Source organism: Erpetoichthys calabaricus, chromosome 16 (assembly GCF_900747795.2).
Source record: "Erpetoichthys calabaricus chromosome 16, fErpCal1.3, whole genome shotgun sequence".
NCBI classification, from domain to species: Eukaryota; Metazoa; Chordata; class Cladistia; order Polypteriformes; family Polypteridae; genus Erpetoichthys; species Erpetoichthys calabaricus.
Window position 1 is genome coordinate 75,782,870 of NC_041409.2, and position 12,975 is coordinate 75,795,844.

General features: G+C 42.3%; 1 protein-coding gene across 4 annotated transcripts in view; it reads left to right on the forward strand.

Moving 5' to 3' along the window:
- Window positions 1–6,056: 6,056 nt before the first annotated feature.
- LOC114666903 (tumor necrosis factor alpha-induced protein 2-like) overlaps window positions 6,057–12,975 on the forward strand; it is a 67,897-nt gene continuing 60,978 nt past the window's right edge. Inside the window, exons 1-2 of one of the 4 annotated variants that reach the window (XM_028821943.2) lie at window positions 6,057–6,715; window positions 11,458–11,578. The gene's annotated coding sequence lies outside the window, so the exon portion shown is untranslated. The remainder of the gene's footprint in view (window positions 6,716–11,457; window positions 11,579–12,975) is intronic. The other 3 variants (XM_051919714.1, XM_028821945.2, XM_051919715.1) reach the window with 3 other exon arrangements.

Sequence of the window (12,975 nt, forward strand, 5' to 3'; positions counted from 1 at the left end):
AAATCAATCATAATATCAGACCCCAACTTATACGCCCATTCAAAAATACGACTTTTATTTATTTATTTATTTTTATTTTTTACATCTTCTTGTACTGGGTACAGCCTCCTTTCTGCTCTCAAAACAACCTCAAATTTTCATGACATGAGATTTTCATGGCGCCGCAGATGGCAGCCTCGGTGCCTCGTTCCTTGGTGCTTTCTCTGTTTTTGTTTGTTTGTTCCGTGATAAGCTGTCCACCTCTGATCACATACAGCAGAGAGGAACTCTTACACATCGGTCAATTCGCTGGTGAAATTTTTTCACCGTCTTTCACTCAGACGGAATACTTTACAGAACTTTTAGTCGGAGGAGCAGCTGCCCTTTACGGAATTAGAAGGAGACGCCGACGAGGGAAGCGAGCCGGAGCGCTTGTTAAACTGCGCCACCGGGGATTTCGAACTGCGCTCCCTTCAATTCACCTGGCGAACGTCCGCTCTTTGGCCAACAAGATGGACGAACTGCTTCTGTTAAACAGAATAAACACGGACTTTTCCAGATCTGCTGTCCTGTGCTTCACTGAAACCTGGCTTGGTGAGCACATCCCCGATAGCGCATTATACCTGCCGAGCTTCCAACTTCTCCGTGCGGACCGCGTCATGGAGCTCTCGGGGAAAACGAAAGGAGGCGGAATCTGTTTCTACATAAACGAAGGTTGGTGTACAGATGTCACAGTACTAATCAAAACATGCAGCCCTCACTTAGAGTCTTTTTTCATTGACTGTAAACCGTTCTATTCACCGCGGGAGTTTTCCTCGTTTATTCTGGTTGGTGTTTACATCCCACCTCAGGCCTGTGTTAGTGAAGCATTACAACACCTGGCTGACCAGATAACTAACATGGAGCACAAACACCCGGACTCCCTGCTCATTGTTCTTGGTGATTTTAACAGAGCAAACCTCAGGCAAGAACTGCCAAAATTCAGTCAGCATATTAAGTGTCCTACCAGGGACAAAAACACACTGGACCACTGCTACACTACATTAAAGGATGCTTATCGCTCTGTCCCTCGTGCTGCCCTGGGACTCTCTGACCACTGTTTGGTTCATCTTCTCCCGACTTACAGGCAGAACTTAAGATCTGCAAAGCCTGTGGTGAAAACGGTGAAGAGATGGACCAACGAGGCAAAGCTGGAACTACAAGCCTGCTTTGACTGTACTGATTGGAGTGTTTTTGAGTCTGCAGCGACAGACCTGGATGAGCTTACTGACACTGTGACATCCTACGTCAGTTTTTGTGAGGATATGTGTGTGCCCATGAAAACTTTTCGCACATACAACAACAACAAACCCTGGTTTACTACAAAACTCAGGCAGCTTCGTAAGGCTAAGGAGAAGGCCTACAGAAGTGGGGACAGAATCCTGTATAATCAAGCCAGAAACACATTGACAAAGGAGATCAGAGTAGCAAAGAGGTGCTACACTGAAAAGCTGGAAAATAGGTTTACAGCCAACGACCCTGCATCAGTGTGGAGAGGTTTGAAAGACATCACCAACTACAGGAAACCATCCCCCCATACTGAAGAGAACCATCAACTAGCCAACGAGCTGAATTTGTTCTACTGCAGGTTTGATAATCCCTCTTTCACACCTCTCACCCACGCCAATCTAAATACAGTCCCAGCACTCACTACCAAGCCCCTGCCCCTCCCCACTGACACCATACCTGCACTCAGGATCTGTGAAGGGGACGTGAGTCAGCTCTTCAGGAGACAGAAGATCAGGAAGGCACCAGGTCCAGATGGTGTGTCACCCTCCTGTCTTAAAGTCTGTGCTGATCAGCTGGCCCCCATATTTACACAGATCTTCAACAGATCCCTGGAGCTATGTGAAGTTCCCTCCTGCCTTAAACGTTCCACAATTATCCCGGTTCCAAAGAAAACCTCCATTGCAGGGTTAAATGACTACAGGCCAGTCGCCCTGACGTCTGTGGTCATGAAATCCTTTGAAAGACTGGTGTTGACCTACCTGAAGGACATTACAGACCCCCTGCTTGACCCCCTACAGTTTGCTTACCGAGCAAACAGGTCAGTGGATGATGCAATCAACATGGGACTGCACTACATCCTGCAACATCTCGACTCTCCAGGGACATATGCTAGGATCCTGTTTGTGGACTTCAGCTCGGCGTTCAACACTATCATTCCAGAAGTCCTCCACACCAAACTCACTTGGCTCACTGTACCAGCTCCCATCTCCCAGTGGATCAAAAACTTCCTGACAGATAGGAAGCAGCAAGTGAGACTGGGAAAAATCACATCCAGCACACGAACAGTCAGCACTGGCGCCCCCCAGGGATGTGTCCTCTCTCCTCTGCTCTTCTCCCTCTACACAAATGACTGCACCTCAAGAGACCCGTCTGTTAAAATCCTGAAGTTCGCAGATGATATGACAGTCATTGGCCTCATCAAGGACAGTGATGAGTCTGTATACAGACGAGAGGTCGAACAGCTGGCCCTCTGGTGCGGTCAAAACAACCTGGAGCTGAACAAGCTTAAAACTGTGGAGATGACAGTGGACTTCAGGAGGAGCCCCCCAGTGCTGCCCCCTCTCACACTACTCAACAGCATTGTGTCCGCTGTGGAAAACTTTAGGTTTCTGGGATCCACAATTTCCCAGGACCTAAAGTGGGAACTAAACATAAACACAATTGTTAAAAAGGCCCAGCAGAGGTTGTACTTCCTGCGCCAGCTCAGAAAGTTCAACCTGCCTCAGGAGCTGCTCATCCAATTTTACTCTGCAGTAATCCAGTCTGTTCTCTGTTCATCTATCACAGTCTGGTTTGGCTCAGCCACAAAACAGGACAGGAACAGACTTCAACGGACAGTCAGGATTGCAGAAAAAATCATTGGTGTTGATCTGCCCTCCATTCAAGACTTATACAGATCTCGAGTCAGGAAACGGGCAGAAAACATCATTGCAGACCCATCACACCCTGGTTACAACCTTTTTCAACTTCTTCCCTCTGGTAGGCGCTACAGAGCACTGTACGCCAAAACTACCAGACATGTGAACAGTTTCTTTCCTCAGGCCATCACTCTCATGAACACTTAAGTCAATCTCACAGCATCAGGGACAATACTAGGTAAAACCGGAGTCCAATTCCTTGTATGTGTACATATACTTGGCCAATAAAGCTGATTCTGATTCTGATTCTGATTCTGATTCTGAAACATTCCTTTGAGATACTGGTTCATGTTGACCTCCTTGTATCACACAATTTCTGAAGATTTGACAGCTGCACATTTATATTGCCAGTCTCCTTTTCTACTAGATCCCAAATGTGTTTAATTGGATTCAGATCCGATGACTAGAAAGGCCACTGAAGAACATTGAAAACATTACCATGTTCATGAACTGAAACCAGTTTCAGATGACTTTCCTTTGTGACATGGTGCATTATCAAGCTGGAAGTAGCCATTACAAGATTGGTAAACTGTGGCAATGAACTCAAATAGGCCATGTGACTCAACCGATGATTGATTGGTATTAACAGGCCTAAAGTGTGCCAATAAAACACTCTCCTCACCATTACACCACCACAACCAGCCTGAGTTGTTGACACAAGGCAGGGTAGGTGCATGGGTTCATACTGCTGGTGCCAAATTGTGATCCTACTATATGTGTGCCTCAGCGGAAATCAAGATCCATCAGACCAGACTACATTTTTCTAGCTCTTAAGCTGTCCAGTTTTGGTGACCCTATGTCCACTGTAGCCTCAGCTTTCTGTTGTTGACTGACAGGAGTGAAGTACAATGTGGTCTTCTACTGCTGCAGCCCATGCACCTCAAGGTTCAACATGTTGTGCATTCTAAGATGCTTTTCTGCTCACCACAGTTGTACAGAGTGGTAATCTGAGTTACTGGAGCCTTTCTGCAGTGGCATAGCTGGGGGGGGTGGCAAGGGGGGACATCTGTCCCCAGGCGCAGCATCCAGGGGGCGCCGAGTTGATGTTCCTGGAGGGTGCGCGAAATCTTCAGTTGTCCCCGGGCACTGAAAACCCTAGCTACGCCTCTGCCTTTCTGTCCACTTGAACCAGTCTGGCCATTCTCCTTTGACCTCCCTCATCAACAAAGCAAAGATCCCCTGATCAACCTTTGTCCACAGACCTGCTGCTCACTGGATGTTTTTTGTTTGTCACATCATTCTGAGGGCGGCACGGTGGCACAGTGGTAGCGCTGCTGCCTCGCAGTAAGGAGACCTGGGTTCGCTTCCCAGGTCCTCCAGCGTGGAGTTTGCATGTTCTCCCCGTGTCTGTGTGGGTTTCCTCTGTGTGCTCCGATTTCCTCCCACAGTCCAAAGACATGCAGGTTAGGTGCATTGGTGATCCTAAATTGTCCGTAGTGTGTGCTGGATGTGTGCCCTGCCCGGTTTTGTTCCTGCCTTGTGCCCTGTGTTGACTGAGATTGGCTCCAGCAGACCCCTGTGACCCTGTGTTAGGATATAGCAGGTTGGACAATGACTGACTGAATGACTGACATCATGCTAAGAAAACTTGAGAGACTGTTGTGCATGAAAATCCCAGAAAATCAGCGGTTACAGAAACACTCAAACCAGCCCGTCTGGCAGCCAACAATCATGTCATGGCCAAAGCCACTGAGATCACAATTTTTTTCCCCATTCTGGTGTTGTATATGAACATGAACTGAAGCTCCTGACCCGTGTCTGCCTGATTTTATGCATTGCACTGCTGCAACATAATTGTCTAATTAGATAACTGCATGGATAAGCAGGTGTACAGGTGTTCCTAATAATTTTTCATAGTTAAGTATATATAGTTGTGTTGAGTTGTATATATATATATATATATATATGGAAAATGCTTGTGATAAATTCCATAGCACTGTCAAGTGAAGCAGTTTTTGACAAAAGATTTATTCTAGCAAAGTTACACTTTTACCAGAAGTGAATTTCTGCTCTTGGCAGGTTCTGTGATTTGATCAATTTTAAGTGGTGGTGACAGAATGTTTACTTTTATGGTTAACAGTACAAAAATGCTACAACAGGATTAATTGTGGGCTTGATGACACACCGAGGGTCATTGAGCATTAAGACTGAACCTTTCTGCCAACAGTTGGCCACTTCAAAGAATATTTTTTATCACTTTTGATATTTGGCTATTGTCTTAATCCAAGATGATTTATAAGATGTGTATACTGTACGTATAATTGCCTGCATGTATTTTCTGCAGTTGATGCACAGGTAAGTTAACCATCTTGCTCAGGGTCACACAGTGACCACTATATGCCAGCTTTATATGGCACAATTCCATAGTAAACACTGCTTTGAATTCACTTTAGTTGACCCGTTTAATTGTGTTTGTGTGTTTTCACCTGCAGAGCTGGCAGGTGACTCACAGGGTCGGAAATCTTGAGTTTAAAATCCAACAACTTAACAACCAGTTCACACCGCCCGTAACCAGCAGACCTTGCTTTTTACAGTATATATTACCTTCTATAGTGAGGCTTTGAAGCTACCAAACCATTTCCATGTGTCTCTAAAAGGAACACTCTCATGCCAAAAGTGATTCTTAGAATACATTAGCATTACACAACTGCCTTAAATTGGTTTGACTAAACATGGACATGTTTTAAAGCTTTGTATGCAAATGCTCATAACGGCAATTTAATTTAGATTCAAACAAAGCCAGCAGTTTCATGGTCCGACTCACTCGGGGTCATTTAATATGACGACTGGTCCAGTAGCCTTGAGGTTTACAATTAAGCCGGCAGACGTGCTCTCTGAAGAGCATCGGCACAGCAGACGCTATATGAAGGTGATCCACCGGTACAGAACAACAGTTTCCGTAATTTTACAGCTGGAGTTCTGCCAAGTAAATGACAGTGGAGTCACTGGGAGAGTCACCAGGCAGAGATGACCCTGTGACCTTCTGCTTCAAAGCCAATTTACCACTGGGACACGAGAATGCGTCTCCTAGACTCTCACTCTGAACTTTAAGATTACAGTACTGCGCAAGGCGTACATTTCCATTGATTACATGACTTTTTAAACTTTTCGTCGTGAATGAGTGCATTGAAGCAGACTGAACTAACCTCCCAGCAATGCCATGGTGTCCTGTGAATAGACAGAAGGATCACCGTACATGTGTTAGGCACTGGGTCAGATAAACATATTTTATTTTGTGCACTGGTCGTGCCCAACGTTAGATGCTGGTAACGCGTTGGGAAAAACTCCACAGCAACGCCCACTGCCAGAGAGGACAATTAAACCAGCAGCAGGAACAGAAATTCAGCCTCCGCTTACACGTACAGCGGACTGACAGCAAAGTCCAAGACAGTCAAAGGGGACCACCGCACTTCGCTGTCCTGCCTGCTTGTCCACTTTAACTAACCGAGGCTTCTAGGGTGTTAAAATCGGAAAAAGCTGAAGACGTTTATATGGGTCATTTATTTTAATACAGCAGAACCGAGTAAACGCATATGATTCGCTAGAAAAAGTTTAAGAAGAAACTTGATCGATGATGACATTCATCCTGGAGGAGTTCAGGCATCCATTGGGATAAAACAGAGAGACGAGGAGAGTGATAATCTGCTTTCGCGTGTACGGATGCGTGAATACTGTTTGCGGATCAGAGTCGGGTAACCTGAACAGATTGAGCAAGCCTGCGTAGAAAGTGGCTTTCTTCTGTCACCATTAAAGCTCGCGCATACAACCAGGTAAGTAACCTTGGTTTGCTAATGGAAATGATTCTTCATCGGTCTCTTCTCACTTTCCTGGGGATTTTTCTGCTTGTTGGTTTCTCTATCGACAGACAACAGGTTCTCTCGAGGGAGTCACTTATATAAACACACACACCTACAGCTCAGGTTTTACTACATATTCTCCTTTTATCACTTAACAAGTACGAAAGTGCAAGTCAAAGGATGATTTCGCTTTCATTTCAAATAACAGGTGTTTATCAGTTTACAGTTTTCGAATGACTCTTCCTTAATAAAAAATAATTCGAGTCGCAGGCGTCCTTGAGCGACGAGACTTACCTGAATGTCCGCTGGTGGTCATCTGATCCGTGGTCTCGCTTGTGTTAAGAAATCAGAAACAAGCAGTTAAACGAAGCGCATGTGGCAGAGTAAAAGAAAGTTACAGTTAAAGTGAATTACTCTTAAACCATAACTCATTAGAGTGCAATTTAAGACTAGAAGCCTGCTTCAAATCAATCCATTGCTATAATATATACCAATGAGAAAATATGAAACTTGACAGTTTGTTTTTTGATTATTCCTTACATAGTACACGCAATTTAATATTTGAATTAATCGCAGCACGTCAAGTACAGAAGCTGAGGTTAGCTGAACTGGACCCCCGTCGGACTGTATCAGCACTTGTAGGTCCGTAGATGATATTCGAGTCAAATTAGTCAAATACTTCTAGAGATTTTCTTACAATGTTCAGAACTAACAACTATTTCAATATGTACTTCGCTGTATAGCAAAATATCTTTAGGAGTACTTTGAAATTAAATAAGGCTCAACATATCAACCCTTAGAATATCAAAGAGCATTTGAGAAAGCCACATAACAGTTTGATCCATCCATCCATCCATTATCCAACCTTCTATATCCTAACTACGGGGTCACGGGGGTCTGCTGGAGCCAATCCCAGCCAACACAGGGCGCAAGGCAGGAAACAAACCCCGGGCAGGGCGCCAGCTCACCGCAGGGCGCACACACACCCACACACACTAGGGACAATTTAGGATCGCCAATGCACCTAACCTGCATGTCTTTGGACTGTGGGAGGAAACCAGAGTACCTGGTTACCCATGGGAAGAACATGCAAACTCCACGCAGGGAGGACCAGATAAGTGAACCCGGGTCTCCTAACTGCGAGGCAGCAGCGCTCAGTTTGATTGTAATTTAAAAAAGTACCATCTTTATAATATACTACACGTAATACTCTAATAATATTCAAATGAATTTTGTTCTTTCTTTCTGGACATTCTTTATTTTGGGAAAATTTGTTAGGCTTCAAAGATTTGAATTTCTGCAATATCATGTATTTTTGTTACTCTTTCTATAAATGTTCTTTCCCTTTTAAATATACTGCTGTAATAAATTAGAACTATTATTACTACTACCACAACTAATAACACTCATACATTTCATGTAAGGACTACCAAATACAGAGCCAAAGTATAATTTACACCTGTTCCCAGGTTAAGTGAATTGCGATCCACAGTGAATCAAATATGAATAGATAATCTTATGGTTAATGCAAAAGTGAAGTGATTTATATTCATTGTATCACAAATGGGATAGATGGATCCTTACCTGGTCCGATGCACATATAATGGAAGGACAGGGGGATACCACCTACTGTGTTAGGGCTGTATAATGTCCCAATGCAGGATGTGGCAATATCCCGTTGTTGGATTTGTCCATTCAGAAGCCCTGCAGGTTGCTGTCTGTGCCACCAGAGGGAGCCACTGAGAGCAGATATCCCCAATTTGAGGGGGTTCCGCCTGTCCCCAAAGTACTCCCTCTGTGTAGTATTGTGGCACCAGAAGTACTCCCGGGTCCAGCATAGGAAGACAACATTTGAAGGATGTTTAGGGTATTCCCTTCAAAATAAACAGTGTTTAAACCCAGGACAGTTATGAGTGTGGTTGTGTCTGGGGTTTGGGGCTCTGACATTTACACTTAATAAAGGGGTGTTTGCGTGGTGTCTGTGTGTCCATCGGTTGCTATGTCTCTGGCATTCCAATAGTAGTAATAAAATGCATTGCATTTGTCTTTCCAACACATGGCATGTCACAAACATTAACACTGCTTTTACAGGTCCCATACCAAATGGCATATAACAGAGGTGTATGCATTGCTTTTGTCATTCTAACAGCTGGCACACACAAACTTCCAATGATCATTTTACTACTAGAAATGTTTGTGACCTAATTAACTCACCAGCTGATTATCAATATTGGATCAGGTATGTTGAGGCGGGCAATACCCAGCCTTCCTTCGTCATCTTCATCGAAGCACCTTCTAGTTCTTTTTTCATTCCATGTAAACCTTTAATCGCAATGTGATCAAATCACATTCTTGTGACTAAGTTGTGTCTCCTTTTCAGTTTACTTGATGTAATCACATGTTAAGATCAAATGTTAAAATATTAAATTGTGTCCAATTGATCGGCCTTTTTTTCACTTTATATATATGTATGGGCAAGGGATGGGCCCTGAGAGACCCTGATCTATGTAATAGGAGTAATAATAATAATAATTGTTTACATTTATATGGTGCTTTTCTCACTACTCAAAGCGCTCTCCACGCAGGGAAGAACTGGGAAACAAACCCACAACCTTCTTACCTGTATCTCCTCAGACAGTACTAAGTATTGTTCAGCTTATTCATTCACTGAAATCTGGAATAAAGGTTTTGATTCTTTTTAATTTTTTTTCTGAAAAACGATACATTTTTCAGTCCATTAAAAATCCATTAAAGCTAAATGAAAGAAATCATGCAAAATAATGACTGGATTATGTAAGATTAACATAATTAAAATGTGTAGCATAAAACCAGAAGTATTGTAAAATGGCATACCTAATTCATGTAGTAGTAACTTTATCATAATGTATAATTTGAATGAATAAATGACACTGAACTGATATAACATGTATATGTTGAAAACAATGCAGAAGTATTGAGCACTGTAGAAGCAGCATCCATAATTCATCTAAATAATTTGAGTGGGTTTGTTTCAGTGTATATATATATATATATATATATATATATATATATATATATATATATATATATATATATATATATACAGTCATATGAAAAAGTTTGGGAACCCCTCTTAATTCTTTGGATTTGTGTTTATCATTGGCTGAGCTTTCAAAGTAGCAACTTCCTTTTAATATATGACATGCCTTATGGAAACAGTAGTATTTCAGCAGTGACATTAAGTTTATTGGATTAACAGAAAATATGCAATATGCATCATAACAAAATTAGACAGGTGCATACATTTGGGCACCCCAACAGAGATTTTACATCAATACTTAGTTGAGCCTCCATTTGCAAATATAACAGCCTCTGGACGCCTCCTATAGCCTTTGATGAGTGTCTGGATTCTGGATGGAGGTATTTTTTTGGTATTTTGGAGATCCAGGTAGGTGGAGTTGACAAACGCGTGAAGTTCAGGTATGTGTAGTTGATTCCAATGGGCACCAACAGGGTCTAGCTATTGACCTCCAGAGCTCCGCTCAGTTACAACATTGTTAATATTAGGGTCATGGGGCATCCAAGTACTGTCACATGTTAGCTGCACCTACTTGGAGGTCCAGGGTGGAGGCTCAGGGTTGCAGTGATAGCAAACTCATTTAATGCAGAGTTTTCGGGAAGTACTGTAACTGTTAGTAATAATATTTTAGCAAAACAAAATGCACACATTTTGCAAGTTTTAACCATGCAAATGGTTATCAGACATATGGATTATGCGACACGAGTTACATGAGAATTTTTTTTCTTTTTCCCATGGACTTTTTCACATCGTTAGGCACTGTACACTGCTGGTCACCTATCGACCACATTGTGTTTTAATGTTCAATGTTTTATTTCTGCACGAAAACATGAGATTACATTTTTTTTCTTGGCCCCCACTACAACCGACATAGGGTATGTAACATTTTTTAAAAATATATTATTTTTGGGGGGAGTATTCCTTTAATTTTGAGTAAGATTAACAAGAAAAATACAAATAATTACAACAGTTCCCAAGACAATTTATGCCACTGCTTAAAAGAAGATCATTTGGTTTGTTTCTAACGTTAGTTAATATGTTAATGTGACACTTAAGACATTTATGTCAATATATCTTCAAACTGCTATTCATAACACCAGCAGAGATGACATCAATTAATTTGAATTCGATATATAAAATTAAAAATTCCATTGGTTCATTTTTGGCGTATAGTCCAAATTACTTGAAGAAAAAGCAGCTCCTTTTATTGATATTCTTTTCGTTTAAATGTGCGCTTTTAATATTCTGAAGCAGTAGCGTAGTTGGCTTGACCTTATTAGCAGGCCTAGTGTCTGGCAAAATATAACGTTGGATTAACAAATTGTAACGTTTCAGGTCTGCTCTCTGTGACCATATACCGCTTTTAGCGCCGTTCAGAACAACAGACGTATGGATAAACTTTGAAATAAAATTTTAATTAATCAATAAGTGCTCCAGATGTAATGAAAAGCGCTACCTGCTATGTAAATACGAATGTGTGTTTTTCCGGTCTACAAATCCATACCGTTGACTGCGTCTTCATCAGATTTTGCACTGATTCCCCATTGGTACAGAGAAAGACGATTAGCTAAGCCTGGTTGGTTCCCTCACCTCGGGGAGACCAGGATACCCCAGCCAGTATATAATGAAAAACGTTTTGTTTGTTTTTTTGGTCTAGCCATCACTGTCGGCCATTTAGAACGAAACTGAAAGTTCCCTGATCTTCGGATAAGGACTGCCCCTGAGGCTGATAGGATAGAGGAGGTCTGTCCGGTGCCGGTATCGAGTGCGCAGCATTGGTAAGTTCTTCTTGCTCTACTAAAGTCACACTATATGATTTGTTTTCATTAGTTTCAAGGGTTTTGTGAGTGAAGCAAGTCGCACATTTGTCTTTGTGTTTGAACGCAGGCTGCGACCCTAATTTCCTTTGGAGTTTCCTATCGAGTGTCACGAGTGACTTCGCTGCGCTGAATAAAAACGTCGTCTTTGGTCGGTACTACGTTTGGAAGTACAGATTGATCGTTAACCGACGTGAAGTGTATTAACACGTAGGGCACAGTTACATTCTTATACCCCTAAAACGCACAAGTTCTCCGCCAGTCCGCATCCTCAAATCGTCTCACGGCAACGGCGCTTCGCGGCTCGTAAGTACGGCTCTGCTCAGCAGCCTGTCCTGCATCCAGCGACCGGGATGCCCGGACTAGTGATTGAAAGCTTTTCAGTGGTTTCCATAGTTTCTTGGTTTTGTTTGGTTATCAGTAGTAGCTGCGGTGGGTTTACTTGTTAGAAACATAAATCTCAAACTTTAAAAATACGTTTAGGACGCACTTTGGCTTTTATATATGTGTCAGTTTATGGGCTTCTTTATGGGCTACATCATGTGTGCCACTTCCTGGGCTAAGTATTATCCAGGAATATTGACAAGCAGGTATGTTACGTGTGAGAATCCGACATACAGTATACGGTGGGTTTCAGCGTAACCACTGAATGGCCAGGCGTCTGGAAATCTACCTACTGATGTGAAGTCAGCGCTGCATAGCTTTTCAGACTTTCATATTAAATAAATAAAGTAATGATACGCAAGTTTTAGTTTATATTGTTCCCAATCTTTATTTTATATAGCACCTTTACGTAGAAATCACAAAGTGCTTTGCCTGAGACTAACGTGATGTGACGCACCCCGTACGGTAAGACTTCATTATGCCAGGTAGACATTTGTTTGCAGCAGGAAAGTACCAAACGTAAGGAACAGTTACACAGACACAAGCAAATAAGCCAAGACACAACAACTGAGTAAGAATTTTTAATTCCATTACCTATCAGGATGCTGCGTAATTCCGAATTATTATTTTATGCACCGTTTAATGTAACTATTCTTTCTTTGTGCTAATCTTAAGTATGTGCACTTATGATAGCATTAGTTGTCAGTTTTTGTGCCTTATGCTTTGTACTTTCCTGCTGCCAACAATTTTCTCACTGGGCAAATAAAGATCTAGCTAACCCTAACTTAAATCTGCAGCCTGATGGCAACCCCTGAAACTTAGGAAAAGGAGGATGGTGACTGTCTGACAAAATCGAGTTGGCATATAAGGAGCCAGCTGAACTGGGAAATCGGGTATTTAATTCTGTACTTTCCAGTCGAGCACGTTAGCTATTAAGCCATTGAACAGCCTTTAATGTCATGCATTATGTTTGA